At 41.0% G+C, this 15,729-nt stretch overlaps 1 protein-coding gene across 4 annotated transcripts in view; it reads right to left on the bottom strand.

Annotated features, from left to right (window-relative positions):
* FUT8 (fucosyltransferase 8) overlaps nt 1-8,924 on the bottom strand; it is a 111,097-nt gene extending 102,173 nt beyond the window's left edge. For all 4 annotated transcript variants that reach the window (XM_050336389.1, XM_050336390.1, XM_050336387.1 and 1 more), the window contains exon 1: nt 8,767-8,924. The gene's annotated coding sequence lies outside the window, so the exon portion shown is untranslated. The remainder of the gene's footprint in view (nt 1-8,766) is intronic.
* Between the last annotated feature and the right edge of the window lie 6,805 nt (nt 8,925-15,729).

The raw sequence follows: 15,729 nt of genomic DNA, 5'->3' as shown, positions 1-15,729 counted from the left end.
TATTAGATGACTATACACTTGAGATGGAACAGTTGCTTTTGCAGTGTGAGTATCCATACTGATTGTCAAACACAGGAAGTTATTTAGCAAACATCCAAAAAGAGACCAGATGCCAGCTAAGTACAGCATATCAGAAACCTGTATACATATTTCAGGTGTATTATATATTTTATCATCATAAATAGAGCTAAAAACAAAAGTCATAGGCAATCTGAAAGCTCATATTTTGACACTTGGTCAACAGAAATCTCCCTAGAGGCAAAGTGTTTAAGGAAGAAATATTTGTAATTGAATAAACTAATAATTTAAAGAAATAATTAAAAATAAAAAGTTTTATGAACTGTTGAATAAACAGCATATTGGACAAATACTTACATATTTATTACATACATGCACATAGACACGTCCAAAAAAAATATACTCCAAAAAGCTTAAAAAGTTTATTGGTACCCATACAAATGAGACTTACCTTGAAAAGTTACTATGTCATTGGGCAAGTTCTAAACAAATTACAGTGAAGTTCAACATAACTAATATAATAAACTAAGGATGAACATTGGGAGGTTATCAGAACAGAATTCCAACTGTTCTTTCAGAAAATCTTTTGTAATAGCAATGCTTTGAAGAAAGAGCCTAACTCACAGCAACCCAAAATTAATGTCCATAAGATATTCACAGCATTGTTCCACAAGCTTCTAAAAAAGTCTTTAGCTTGCAGAATTAATAATGTCATGGTGATATTCATTACTATTAACTGTCTCACAAAAGAAATTCTCTAACATTACAGAAAATTATTTCATCTTACTACTACAAGGTTATGAAGCAAACATATAATGAAAGTAGACTCCTAAAAGCATTTACATTCAGAATTAAAATTGCCACCACAAAGCAGCACAAACTTCATCAAATTCTAGAATTACCAACAGCTAAAGTATTTAATTTTATTTTTTATATATTATATATTCTGAAAATAAATTATGTCAATTATGCTTTATTGATATGTAATATTTGAAGGAGCTAAGTTAAATGGTTGATTCACTGGAAACTATGTTTTGCTACAGAATCACTACTTGTTTTAGGGGGCATGCCTAAAGACTACAGGTTATTAAACACAAATAAAGAGGCAAAAACCTCAGGAAAATATCATTCCTCATGTAACATCTCATCCTTCAGTAACAAAAAGAAAAAATAAAATTTTAAAATATATTTGTGAGTATATATATATATATGTATGTGTGTATGTATATGTATATATATATATATACACACACAGGCTGTTATTTAACAGTAGTTCTTTGCTGCACACAACTCTTCTGATTTGAAAACTTTTAGCCAAAAGCCTCCTAAAATAGTTACTGAGCTCCTTGCATCTTACGACTGCTTCTCTTCCTTTATTTATTTCCCAGCTTCACCCTGAAAATGTGGTGGGAGACAGAGGGAGAGAGAAAAGAACAGGAAGAAACAATAATTATGTGAGGGAACTAGTGTATAATGTTTGGGGGTGGGGGGAGAATCAGAATTGATTGCAACTGATTTAACATACTGTCAGAAAATCACCATGTTAAAGTGATGCATTATAAGCTACATAATATGAATTTACATACTTATCATGACAAATGACCAAGAGAGATCACCTATTTTTAAGGCTTACAGATACTTCCTTGTAGAAGCTTCATTTTTCAGTTTCTTTTAAGTTGCCAAAGGATTTTCAAGATGACCCCTTCTGTGCCAGATGTCCATGTCAAAGCTGAGCTACTTCAATGTTTCCATTGTATGCAAAACATATTTTCCCCTTTCCAAGGAAAGCTACAGAAAACTACATTTTTGCCTCATTACAAAAGGCTATTTTTTTCTTTAAAAACTTTAACCACTTGCATGCTTCAAGTTCCACATGCATCTATCTAAGAGACAGCTAAATGCTTATCCTGACATACAAATGATGCTTTTGTCAAGCTCACTGTAATGTTAGTGTCACTGATTTTGTTTTGATATGTTGCAGCTGAACCACCTACATATTCTGTCTGTACTGATTCCATTCCAATATAAGCTTCTAGGAGCTAAACATCCATAGTTGTATTATCACAGGATAATACAGGTTGGAAAGGACCTCCACATGTCCCCTAGTCTAACCTCCTGCTCAAAGTCAGCTATGAGATCCGAACAGGTTGCTGAGCTTTACCCATTTGGGTCTTGAAAACCTCACAGCTTCTCAGGGCAACCTCTTACACAGCTTGACTACACCTTATATCCAGTCTGAACCTTCTTTATTTCAATTTATGAACACTGCCTCATGTCCTCCCACCACACATCTCAGTAAAGAACCTGACTCCACCTTCTCAGTGATGTCATCAAAAACACCAACAGATTGCTGTTAGATCCCACTGAAGCCATCTCTTCTCCAGCCGTCTCTCTCAGCCTCTCCTCACAGGCCAAGTGTTCCAGCTCTCTAATTATCTTGGTAGCACTCCACCACCTTCACTTCTGTTTATCAATGTCTTTCCTGTATTGAGAGTCACAAAACTGAGCAAAGTACTCTAGCAATCTAATGACCACCAAATACAGAAGAATAACCACTTCCCTCCATCTACTGGCTATATTCCTTCCAACAGAGTCCAGGATGTTTGTTGCCCTTCTTTTCTTTAGGCTGCGAGTCAGGGTTGTTCAGCTTGAGGAAGGGAAGAGAAGAGAAGGCTCCTGTGAAACCTCACATTTATGACAAATGCATGTAGTGATAGGACAAGGGGGATGGCCTTCAGCTGAAAGAGGGAGGTTTAGAAAAGATATTACAAAGACTTTTTTTACTGTGAGAGTGGCGAAACACTGGAGCAGGTTGCCCAAAGAGGTAGTAGTTGCCCCATCCCTGGAAGTGTTCAAGACCAGGCTGGATGGGGTTTTGAGCAACATGGTTTAGTGAAAGGTGTCCCTGCCCATGGCAGGGAGGTTGGAACTAAATGATCTTTAACATCACTTCCAACTCAAACCATTCCATAATTCTGCAGCAATATGCTGCTGCTGACCCATGCTCAGAGTGCTGTCTACCAGGACTCCAGGTTTCTCCAGCAGAGCTGCTTGCCAGCCTGTATCACTGCAAGGTGTTCTTCTTTCCCAGGTATAGGACTCTGCATTTGTTATTGAATAAAGCTCCAGATGGGCCTTGTGTTCACAGTGACGAAGTCCCTCTTAGTGCATCCTCAGGCATACCAACTACTCCCCCCAGTCTGATGTCATCTGCAAGCACAAGAGTACACTGTATCACCTTCTCAGGACAAATCCCAGCAGTACCCCACTTGTTCCTAACCTCCCGATATGGCACTTACTTCTGAGTCCATCCATCCAATCAGTCTTTTACTCATCTAGTTCTTCATCCACTCAACCTATCATGTCCAAATATGGATTAAAAAATCTTGTTGGAGACACAGTTGAAAGCCTTGCTAAAATCAAGGTAAATTAAATCCACTGTGCTTCCCTCATTCAAACAAACATTTTACCGTGGAAGGCAATCGGCCTAGTCATTCATGATTTACATTTGATAATCCCATGCCTATTGTTCCTATTCACTTCCTTCTTCTTGTGCCCAGAAATGTGTTCCAAAAACACCCATGCCCTTATTTTCCCAGGGACAAAAAGGAAGTTAGCTAGCTTTGTAGTTCTTTGGACTGTATTCTGGCCTTTTTTGAAGGTGTAACGTATGCCTTTGTTCAGCCACTGGGAGGGTCTTCCGGTATCCAAGACATTTCAAAGATTATGGGGAAGGACCTTACTGTGACTCTGGCCAGCTCTATCAGCATCCTCAGTCACAGTCCATTGGCCACATGCACTTGTATGACTTGAGTTCTCTCAGTAATTCCCGACTGAGCCTTCAGCCACTGCTGGTAGCCCATCTCCTCAAACCCTGCTACTAAGCACAGAGGCCTGAGAGACCTTGCTGGTGAAGACTCACTAAGGAACAGAGGGCACTGAGTACCTCAGCCTTATCCGTGTCCACTGTCACATCACATTTGAAAAGATGTTCATATTTCACTTGTCCTCCTTTTTACTACTGAAGTACTTGAAGAAACTCTTCTTGTTGCCCTTGACCTCCCTTGCAAGTGTCATCTCTAGGTAAGCATTGGTTCCCTTGATGTCATTCCTACCAACATACTAGGACAATTTTTCTAAATTTCTCCTTAGTAGTCTGTCCCCGCTGTCACTGCTTGTTCATCCCACTTTTGCACTGCAACTCAGACATGAGTTCCCCGTTAAGCTAAGCTTGTCTCTTGATAGGCCTGCTTGTTTTCCTGACTGTCAGGATGGATCACTGGCATCTAAATTTATTCTTGGTGAATTCCTGCTGGATCCAGCAAGTATGAAAAGGAAAGCCACCCATGTGAACAAAAGGGTGGAAAAGAGAGGAATAGAATCTGACTGAAGAAAGAACTGCAATATGGGAAAAAGTTGGTACAGCTGACACGGTGAACACAATCCTGAATTTAGGGTACAGACCAAGTCTGGGATGGGTAAGAAGACAGGTAGGAAAGGAAAAAACAAATTCAAATGGAGTCAGTGGAAATACAGAGCATAGAGAGTACAGATCCTCGTTATGATGGAGAACAGAATGTGAAACTGAGGATAGTGGATGGAAACCTGAGATGAACAGACAGAAGTGTGAATAGCTGGAAAGGAAAGAACACTGGGATAAACAATTTATTAGGTAAAATCTCCCCGCACAGCAGTTCTGGATCTCAGACAAGCAGCCCTTTAGCAAGAAACAAACTGTTTACATTGTGAAAATAGGACTGTGACAAAAATTTCAGAATAGGGCAAAAAAGATTGGGACAGGAAGATATCACACAAGGAATAAGCAAAAAATCAGCATCCAACAGAATATGCTCACTGGAACAGAACTGAAGATTCCAGTTTTATCACTACTTTGAAACACTTAAATATCTCAGAAAACCATTCACAAATGACATCATTTGGACCATAGATGAATTACAAATTACTACATCACATTCTCTGGTAGCTCAAGTGGTAAAAGTCTCACGGCAAAATATACAAATTTCAGCATTTCTAAAGACTTATATGCTATACGAATATTAGTCTTATATATGCAATCCCACATGACAGAAAGTTTCCCCCTGTCCATCACGGTTGCTATCTCTTTTTTTTTTTTTTAATCTAGCATGTTGAACATTTTGTTTATGTGCAAAGAATAGTCACATCACAAAAATTAAAAATTAATTCATCTTCTTCTCTGCACCCTTGTGCCCAAGATACTCTTGCTGAACAAAATGTTAAAGAAAATTTAAATAACAACACTATATGATATAAGCGTCAGATACACTGCAAATGTTGGCATGTTTGCAGGAAAAGAGAGGGAATTAATATTGTCCTGGAGAATTGTATTTTTTTTCTTTTTCTTGCACACAAATCAGTTTTAGAAGAAAAAGAGAAAAATATATATAAAAAAAAAATTCAACAAACTTTTAATGACCAATCCATTCTTCATCAAAATTACGGACTTAGTAGTTTGGGGTTAACGTTGCAACAGATCTAAGTATTTATATTTGCATTCTAAATCAACATACACCATACTACAAATGAAGCAGTGAGGTCTTTTCTAGATACAGACTCATGGATCCCTGTTGAAGGGTCCATTACAAACAACAAAGAAAAGCCAGGTCATTGTTAGTAAATTATACCTTTAAGGGAAAACATCTTAGAACATACAAATCATTAAAACATAGATTATTTTGAAAAATCATATCATAAAGGTCCTAAATTGGACATTCAACGTGAAGGAACACATTATATATCTCCAGGGACTTCTGTGAAAATACTACTAGTGAAACTTGCAGGTGCTAGAGACTGAAGGTAATGAAACACCAAAAGAGAAAATTAAGATAGTATAGCATGAACAGCACGTAACCAAATAGTAAGGCCACACGTTATTTGATACCAAGAAAAAGGATTCAATAATGAATACTGAACACAATCTATGCCATTCTATGCTATATACAAGAAGAAACATTGTAGGGAAAAGTGTAACATTTAACCCTACATTTACAGGCCAAATTACAGTTCTTACAAGAATCTCTAATTTTGGCATTTCATGATTTATGAGAGCTTGACCTTGCAACTTCAAAGCTCTTTGAATACAGTTTTTGTTTCACAATAGCAAAACATACACTATTTCCCTAAAAAACACACACATCACTTCCCTTGCAGATTACATTCATCATACAAGAGATGCATATTAATGCAATCATACATAGCATGCATCATCTACATTTGTTTTCCTTATTGTATTAGCAGCATATTCTATGACCAGACAATAAGCTTTTGAATGAGTCCAGAAAAGAACTGTCGCATTTTGCTTTGACACTAGCTCCCCCTCCAGACCAGCCTAAGACTATAGTAATGACTTCTTACTTTCATTCTGGCTTTGCAACAAGATATAAATACTCAAATCCAAACCTTCTTCATTTTTATCTACTTAAATGTCAATTAACAGACTGATCAGATAAACTATATAAACTATATAAAATTATCTTTTTTTTTTTTTTTTTTTTTACCGTACATATATTCCAAGCCTGGAAAAATCATTTGGTTTAGAAAAGATCTGATAGATAAAGCACCAGTTCCATACAGATACAGAAAGACAGTAATGGACCAAAAATACATTTTTACACTATGAATTGTGTGCAACATTTGTAATATGTAAACATTCAATTACACAATCGAGTTTCCATTTGCAGCCCCAGTAAAGTGATCACAAACCACAAATGCCAAACCAAAGGGAAGCCCCTACATGGTTTAGTACTACCTTTACTAATTCCCTTAAGGTGAATCAGCTCCATTTCTACTTCAGCAAGTATAGCTAACATTTTTCTTGTTCTCCTGTTATTTAGAATTAGTATTTTTTTCAGTTGTTCAGCCAATGAGACCGTCAACATTTTAAACAAATGAAGACAAAAAACTAAAAGGTAAAGAAAGCTACAACTTCCAACTGACCTTCTGTATTTCCCAGTAGTCATATGTCCTGGCAGCTATATTACTAAAAGAGTGAATTTGCCTGATTCAACACTCCAAGTTGATTGCTGCCTCTCCCTCATTGTTGAACTGCTCGCTCAGAAAATATGAATAATTAATTATACTTTCTACTCTGAAAAAGGTTGTCTTATTACATGTTGTTGGGCAAGTATGCAAACTTTGCAATATGCTAGTCTGCCAGTATAAGGTACATATACATATGAAACCCTAACAAGTATCAATAAAAACTTGGCAGTAAGCATACCTGCAAGAACCGGAGAAACAGACACTACTGGAAATACATCAAAGCATAGTCACCAACTCCTAATAACTGGTTTTCTTTAATAATGGAAGGAATTGTACAGTCATCTGTAAAACCACCCCAAGTACCAGCAGCATAGTCAGTGTTGGCCATTTACCTGCTTTTGCAGTTCAGACTTTTCTAAAGTTTTTGACAATTTATAGTGGAGAATTACTTGGAAAAAGAAACAAGACTAATACAATAAAATTAAATCTTTTCATGCTTAAACACCCTTCCAGAAGTATTTTCTCCATTAGCTTTCAGGCCTAGACATTAAGATACTGCATTTCAGGGTAGAAAGAGTATGTGTGTATATATGTAATATGTATACTGAAACATACACTTTTCAGCTGCTGTGTATGTTTCAGTATGCAAACACATACAAACAAATAAAAAGGCACTAAGCGCTAATGCAATATCACAGGTGAAGAATGTTCTGAACACATGGCTGCTTTCACATCCACGTACTCACAGCATGTGGATCTCGGTGTACCATGTGTGCATTGAGGACACAAGGACAGCAGGTACTGCCCCGAGGAAGTTAGTCTTTCAACAAGCAATTTTTCAGCTGATGTTTTTGCCCATAGGCTTCTTGGTACAACCCGTACCACGGCATTATAGTTCCTGTCTCTTCCTATACCCTCAACCATAAGCTTCTGAAAGCAGAGGGTCGCAGCCTGGTTTTTGGAGAGCATCAAGAAGTGTGTGCACACTTCCACACGCAAGTGAAAGACCTGAGCATACATCAAACATAAACCCTCCTAGAGCTAAAATCGCCAGAGCTTTATCAATGACCAAAGCAGTCAATTGTGCCGAAATACGGTAAAGGTCGCCGCGGGAAAAGCCCCAAGCAACAACCGCGCTCCATCCTTGCCACACAAGCACTTCCTCGAGCTACCAAGCGGCCCTAGAGCGTGAGGTCCGTACACAAAGCCCGTGTTTCCCGTTTATTTCTCTCTGCCAAAACCAGGCGTCCCCCCGGGCGACAGCAGTTCCCGGGACAAGGAAAGTTGGAGGCCGGCCCCCGCGCCCTGCGGCCGCGGCGCACGGGACGGCGGCGGCCGCGCTGCCCGAACCGCGCCGCCCGCGCCCGGGGCTAGCACGCATCTCCCTCCCCGGGCCCTGCCCGGCCCCGCTGCCCACGGTGATGCCCCGGCCGCCCGCCGAGCCCCGGCCTCCCCTTCCTCCACCGCGTTCTTCGGCGGCTCCAGGCCCCACCGGCGACCCTCAGCTGCGGGAGCCCACGGGGACCCCGGTACACGGCAGGGACCAGCCCTTTCCCCGCCATCATCACCCCGGCGGCGGCGCCGGTTGCTGAGCAGCGCCGGAGTCGCAAAAGCGACGGCGCCAGGCCCGGGGGAGGGATGGAGATCGCTGCCCGGAGCAGCCCCGTCTCGCCTCGGTACCCACTTCCCCGCCGCCGCGGCTCCCGCTCAGCCCCCGCATCCCCTTACCCGAGTGCCGGCGCCGCTGGCGGAGCCCGCGCTGCCGCTGCCGAGAGTGCCGGGCGTGGGGAGACGGCAGGGCGGGCGGGGGAGCGGCGGGGCGGGCGGGGGCTCTGGGCGGGGAGGAGACGGAAGCAGGAACGGCCGGCGCGGAGCGGAGCGGGCGGCGGGGCCGGGGCGCGGGCAGGGCGCGCGCCGAGGGCGGGGAGCGGCGCGCGGGCAGCGCGGTGACAGCGGCGCACGGCCGGGGCTGCGCGCGCCCCCGCGAGCGGCCGGGGAGAGCCGCGCCGCGGGCGCGCGCCTGCCGGGGGAGGCAGCCAATGGGAGCGCGAGCCGGGCCCGCTGCTGCGGGAGCGCCCTCGTCACGGAGCGCCCGAACGCGCATGCGCGCCCCGGAGCTGCCGCGGCCGCTCCGCCAGCCCCCCCGCAGCAGCCTCCTGCCGCGAACCTCCCATCCCGGGAGCGTCCCCCATCCCTGCTCCGCGCTGTCCCCGGCGGGCGCGGGGCTGCAGGGCGGGAGGGGGGAGCGGGAGCGGCCGCGTTCAGCCCGGCGATGGGTGCGAGTGAGCGGGAAGCAGCGCCGCGCTGAACCGCTGCGGTCCTTCCTGCCGCGGGGGAGCGCGGAGGGCACCGGGCGCTGGGAGGGTCGTTGCGGGGCTCCCCCGATCCGCGGTTTGGGCCCTCCGGGGAGATGTCCCTCCCCCGGGGCCGCGTTGTTCCCGGCAGCGGTGCCGTGCCGGCGGGCAGGGCCGGCCGCAGCCGCCTGAGCTCGGCGACACCGCCCGGAGCCCCGGGCAGCGCTGCTGCCGCAACAGGCTGGTACCCGCCTGCAGCGCCGGTACATCGAGCCCGAAGAAGAGGCTCACTGTGGCTCGGCGTTCTTAATCTGAAGATCCCTACAAAGGACAGAAATATCGCAAAAAATTGTACTGTGAGAGTAAAAGGAGTTCTCTCTGCCTGCTGGGAGACAGCAGGACTTGGGAGAGGCCCGCTCTAAGCACCCCGGACTGACTGCTACTTGAGCACATACAACTTGTTTTGCTTCTGTGACTTACCAAAACCCTTCCTGAAAGAGCACATAAAGAGGTAAATTCGGGTAGATGCAGAATTTCAGGACATTTAATGTAACTATCATTTCCTAAACATTCACATGGGAAAGCTACATACATTTCCAAAGTTTGTAATGGGAATGTTTCAGCATGCTTGGGAGATAAAATGGCAGAGATGGGGACAGCATGTGCACTGGGAATTGCAGTAGGAGTATGTTTCAGGATACAATGATTTCTATGAAAGCCAGAGATGCTAAGGATGGATGTTTTGTAACTAGCACATCCTTCTTGCACCCCCTTCTAGGCTCAGAAGAGCTGTCCTGCACCTTGGTGCTCTGTCATGTATTTGTTCGCACATGTCATCTCTGGTTTGTTCCACAAGCTCTCTTCTTGTTTTTTGTTTTGTTTTGTTTTGTTTTGTTTTCCCCAGAACTAGTAAACATTGACAAACGTGTTTGTAAGGTCTCTGCAAGTGTGTCTTGGTTTTTCTCTTTTGACTTCATATGTTAGGGGTCAGCTGTGTACTAACATGGAGCTTGGGGCACAATTGCTGCCAGCATTGTCTGGGGGATAGGAAGAAGAATTATAATATTCTGTGCCAATAGCAACCTTCCAGAGAGATCTGCAAATGCAAAAATAGTTAATACATCTTTTTTCCCTAAGGTTTCAATTCCTAACTGACAATACTACAGATTGGTTTAGAAATTGAGATCATAAGCAGATTGCCAATGGTTATCAAGAATTGGGTTGCAGTTGCTAGCTCCTGTTACTGTGACAGTTGTCGTATCTACTACTAATTATATTGCCTACAAATTCAGCCGAGGATTTGGATTTCATAAACCCAGTTCCAAAAGTCAAAAGCATTTTAAAAGTCTAGGTACATGCAAAAGAGCCAAAACTATGTGCAGGTAAGGGAAGGAAGCCCCCACACTGGAAACATTCAACATCAGGTTTGAACAGGTCTGGTTGAAGATGTCCAGAGGGTTTGGGTTAGATAACCTTTAAAGGCCCTTTCCAACACAAATCATTCTATGATTGTAAGCTGCATCAAGATGATCCAGAAGCTAAGGCACAGCTTTCCAAATTGTACATTTAACAACTGCATGTTGCCTTTTCTTGGAGGATGTCACCTAAAGAAAGATGCTAAAAGAAAATAAAATCTTTGAGGGAGACATTTGAAAACTGGAGATCTTCTTCTGATGGGTCTTTCCTGTTTAGTAGGAAAATACTGTTTTATAGACATGTCTGACTACTAACCCACAAAATATTAAGGTCTTTTCAATGCAAACAGTTCTTGGATACAGTATTTTCAAACTAAAAAAAATCAGGCCAAAATAAATGGGATATTTCATTAGTACACTTGTGATTTCAGTTGTACTTACTATGGTGTGAAATTAAATGCATTTCAAGTGATTGCTTAATGTAGTGAGGAAACTACTGCTGTTTACTTGCTTTCAAGCCCATGGTATTCTGTGCTATAGGCACAGACTTCTTTGACTATCTTAAGTCAAAGAAAATGACACAGTACTAGATCTAGTATCCACTGGAGATACCACTGGATGAAATGTGATCAATCTGCACATAACTTGTACGGTTATATGTTATTTTTATTTGTGTTCTAGTTCTAACCATGCTATAGCAGCTACTGCTATCAACCTCATTTTTATTTTGAGGAATTGTTGACCTGAGCAGTACTGAGCCAGGACATAATGGGAGAAAGAAAATTAAATTACTAGGGAGAGAGATGAAAAGCTACTGAGGGAAGTGCTGTTATAGAGCACTAACTTGTTACAGATGCTGAATGCACCAGGTATATACATTTAAAAGTACATTTCCCAAATCAGACCAAAAGGCCAGTAGCTAATTTTACTTTAATCACAAAAAGCTCATTGTTAGATATAGAACCCCAACTTATGACTCCAACAACTCCTTTGTCATGTGACAAAGGGTCAGAGTCACGTTGATGCTCTGAAACCCTCAAGAAGGGAAATTTTCAGTAGAATATGGGACATTTTTTCACAACTATGGTTAGGAAATCAATTATGTTAAACAATTTTAAGGTGGAAGATTCTAGTTTTAGTTGTCCAATGTGCATTTTCTAATGCTTAATCTCACAACCTAGTGAATCACTTTACCTGATACAGACTCAAGATCTACTGGAGTCAGCTAATTTTTCAGATTTGGCAAGAAGGTGGTAGCACTTTTACAAAGCAGGTGGAATCTCAGCAGGGCAACTCTAGTTTCTCTTTCATCCTGCCACCTGTCTCAGAAGTTTCTCTGAGTAGCAACTTGAGTTAAAATTAAAAGTAAAGGTAATTTACGTTTTCCCTCAAGTATATGAATACATACTGAAGTCCACACTTAAACCTCACTGTAAATAAAATTCTACTTTTGTGAATTTTTTCTTTCTCTATGCAGTGCTAGCTGTCTCCTGTTCTCCACTACCTCTGAACCCTGCAGCCAAAAAGCAGTCTTAATGGATACCAACAACTCCCCCCAAAATACCTGATTTCTTAAATCCTTATCCCTTTATATGAAATGTATCCTCATCCCAGTTGTATAGTCATCTCAAAAACTTTAGAAGCAAATTCAGATTTTGTTGTCATAGTAGTAAAAGTAAGCTTGAAAGGAAGAATCCCCAGAGCTGGAAAACGTGTTAAAAATTGTTTCTCAAATTAATTTGGAGGTTTTTATTAGGCATCACTTTTGGGGTATGGTTACCTTAGGTTTTCTGAACACTTTTTATTTATTGCAGTATAATTGTACCTTGGAAATACTTCACTTACAAAGATACCCAATTCTCCAGGTGATGCCAGAGTTAAACCACACACTTCTTTGAATCCCTCCATGTGCAGCTTGGTGCTGCAAACTGGCTCTACTTCACGCCAGCTATTCTATATTATCTGTTGCAGACCACTGTAAAATGGTAGAACTCAAGTTCCATTAAAACTCAAATCAGAACAGGATGGGGTTACAGGCATTTTTCTCTGTGTTAACCACAAAGAACAATACAGTTTCTAGCATATTTTATCCAAGCTTTATCTTGTCATATGAACTACGAATAAGGCATGGGTAGAAACAGCTCAAGCTCTGTATATTTAAGAAACAAATGAAGAAATTATATTTGAAAAAATGGAATTGGAGTGGGAGGGTGTTACGCCTTTGTCCCTCTTAAATATAGACTGTATGTACTGGGGAGGAGGAAGAGCTGGGAAAGAGTACAAACTTCTAAGTCAGTTAATTTAACCTTCATATAGAAGTCAACAAGTTATGAGTACTCAGACATTGTAACATTCGGGAAACTGCAGAAATGCAACCATAACATACAAATTCCAGAAAACATATCACAGGGGTTAAAGGAAATTCAAGATACAATCAACAGGGAGATTACAGAAACTGCCAATGTTAAATAAAAGTTGTGGGTTTTTTAATGTCTAAGAATATTACCAATCATTTAATACAAACCCAAATTTCTCAAATTCTAGGGAGTGTTTTAAAGGGTCCATCAAATGTTTCTTTTCTAGTCCTCAGTGTTTTTCCTGCTTTTTCCAATTACTTGAAATCTGATCTTATACTTACTAAGTCTCAGTTTCAGGTAGAGTAGAACTGCAAATAATTGAAAAATCCACAAGCTAGTAATGTTATAAGTAACTTTTTAAAACATTTTAACTAAGACTTACATCTGTGTCCATTAAAGGATATCAAGAAAACCTGTAATTATTTCTCGTTTTCCAGGAAATGCCAGCAGGTATTACAGCCAGTCACTCTAAGTGCCTAGTGCAATGCAATACAATGTGATGGTTCCTCCTCCATGCAAAACAAAACAAAACAAAATTTTCTGAGTAACTGAGATGTATTGCTGTTACAAGATGTAAGATAGCGCTTCAGCATAACATACAGAAGTAGTTGCAGCTGCAGAGCAACTTAAAAAACTTTTCTGACCCATTTATCAAAATACTTTCAGTTTCCAGCTTAAAGCAGGTGAAACCACAACAAATATTGCACAAGGACTGTTTATCTGTAGCCAAAGCATTCGAATAAAGTGTTTATATAAATCAGTGCAAACTTATTTTCTCTTTACACTTCCACTTTTATAATGTTTCACTTTGAATTCTGGCGGGATTTGATGTGGCATACCAGTTTGTTTCTGTCCACACTGGTTTTATTACAAGTAAAGGCTTAAAGATCATAAGGAACAAAGTGCAAACACTATTAAAATGTGCTGGGTGGGTCATGTAATCAAAAAATCACATTCTGGATGTTCATTAAACATCAAAGATGCCTGTAGGTATGTGAAAAATATAGCTGCACAGTGGTATCTCTTCTGGGGGAATGAGGCAGGAACAACTTTACTACAACAGCAGCAGTCTATGCATCTCAGCAGAACAGAGATGATGCCTTCATAATATTGGAAAGACAGTAAAGTAAATGCAAAGACAAAAGGATCTTCTCCAAGTATTTTTCTTAATTGAGCCACAAGTAATACAACTGAGTAAACATAATCATTTGTCCCTGCAGAGAAGTAAAAAACAAATTATCCAAAAATTGTGATTTTGATTATCCAAAACTATTCACAATTAAATGTTGCTTCAAGATTAAAATCCAACAATGCAGATTGCGTTACAAGCTGAATGAGCTGCAATGTGGACACTGTCACCTGAGATTAGCCCAGCACTTCCCACTTGAAGATCCCATTTCAGTTACTGACAGCAGAAGTACTTAATTTCACAAACTGTCAGCCATTTGGACCAGCACTTCCAAAGCTCCTTCCCTTTTCCTTCAAGTGCCTTGAGTTTTGGAGTAAGAGTTTCAAATTTTTCATGATTATCCTGGTGAAGAGAGTGTGCTTTTCCTCTAAAAAATCTACTTGCATTTAGCCAGAGTATTTCTATAAGGAGCAAGAGGAGGATATGACTTTAAAAATCAGATTATTCACACCCTCAGAACTGCCATATGAACAAACTGAGTTTTGCAACTATCTTTTCTAATCAAATTTCCCAAAGATACTACATGTATCAAATATGGTCTACTCTTTTAGGAGGACCTAATCAGAAACTGAATTTCTGGTCTAGCTGTATATTGGAGACAAAAAGCTTCTCCAGGAATAAGATGACTTTTGTCTGTCTAAGACATTTTTACAGACATTTTACAGACCAACTCATCACTTTTTCCACTGTAAAATACTAGAAGAGACAGGATTTCTAGAGCTGAACAATGAATACAAACCTTTAAATATGTTAATATGGTATTACTAAGATGTTAATTGCTACAATATTCAAAGTTCCTCACTCAGATTTATTTTATCATAACTGAATGCATGACACCCAGAAGTGTGCTGGCATCCACATTATTTGCATAGTATGTTACAGGTGTATTAATTCTTTCCTCTGGATGCTGTTTCCCTCTATGAAGGAGATGCATTTGTTCATCATCAATACATTTTTACATGAGAATTTCCTAGCTTTACTCAGCTCCTGTTTCTACCACAAGAGGGAATGGGAAAGTGGTAATTTTTATTGAACCCTTGACTGTGCAACAATGTTTCTTCAGGGTAGTGTTTGGTTTGTATATACTCAGAGGGAAATAAATAAAGCTACTAAGTTGCCAGTGTTTGTGTACACCGGGTTACTCTCTTTTTAAAATCCTGGCCCTTGAATTTGGGATTCTTGCTAACTTGCAGTAATTTATTCCAGATTGATAATTTATCTTTGCACTGGACTGGGCATTAAAATTCTTACTTGTTAATTTGCTTGCTCTCTCAGGTGAAGTTGCCTACCCCAACAAATTTGTGTAAATACATTTATCATTTCTGGTAGGATTTTCAATATTGCGATTTAACGATAGCATTATCAGATAATTTCTAGGTATTCATGAAGAACAAGAACTTATCTGAGAGCCCCATCTGTGTGCTCACAGGGGTGTG

This window comes from Myiozetetes cayanensis, unplaced genomic scaffold, assembly GCF_022539395.1.
Source record: "Myiozetetes cayanensis isolate MyiCay16 unplaced genomic scaffold, myiCay2020 scf6-25, whole genome shotgun sequence".
Lineage (NCBI taxonomy): Eukaryota > Metazoa > Chordata > Aves > Passeriformes > Tyrannidae > Myiozetetes > Myiozetetes cayanensis.
The sequence above is the reverse complement of the archived record's forward strand: the minus strand, read 5'-3'. Positions and strand labels throughout refer to the sequence as shown.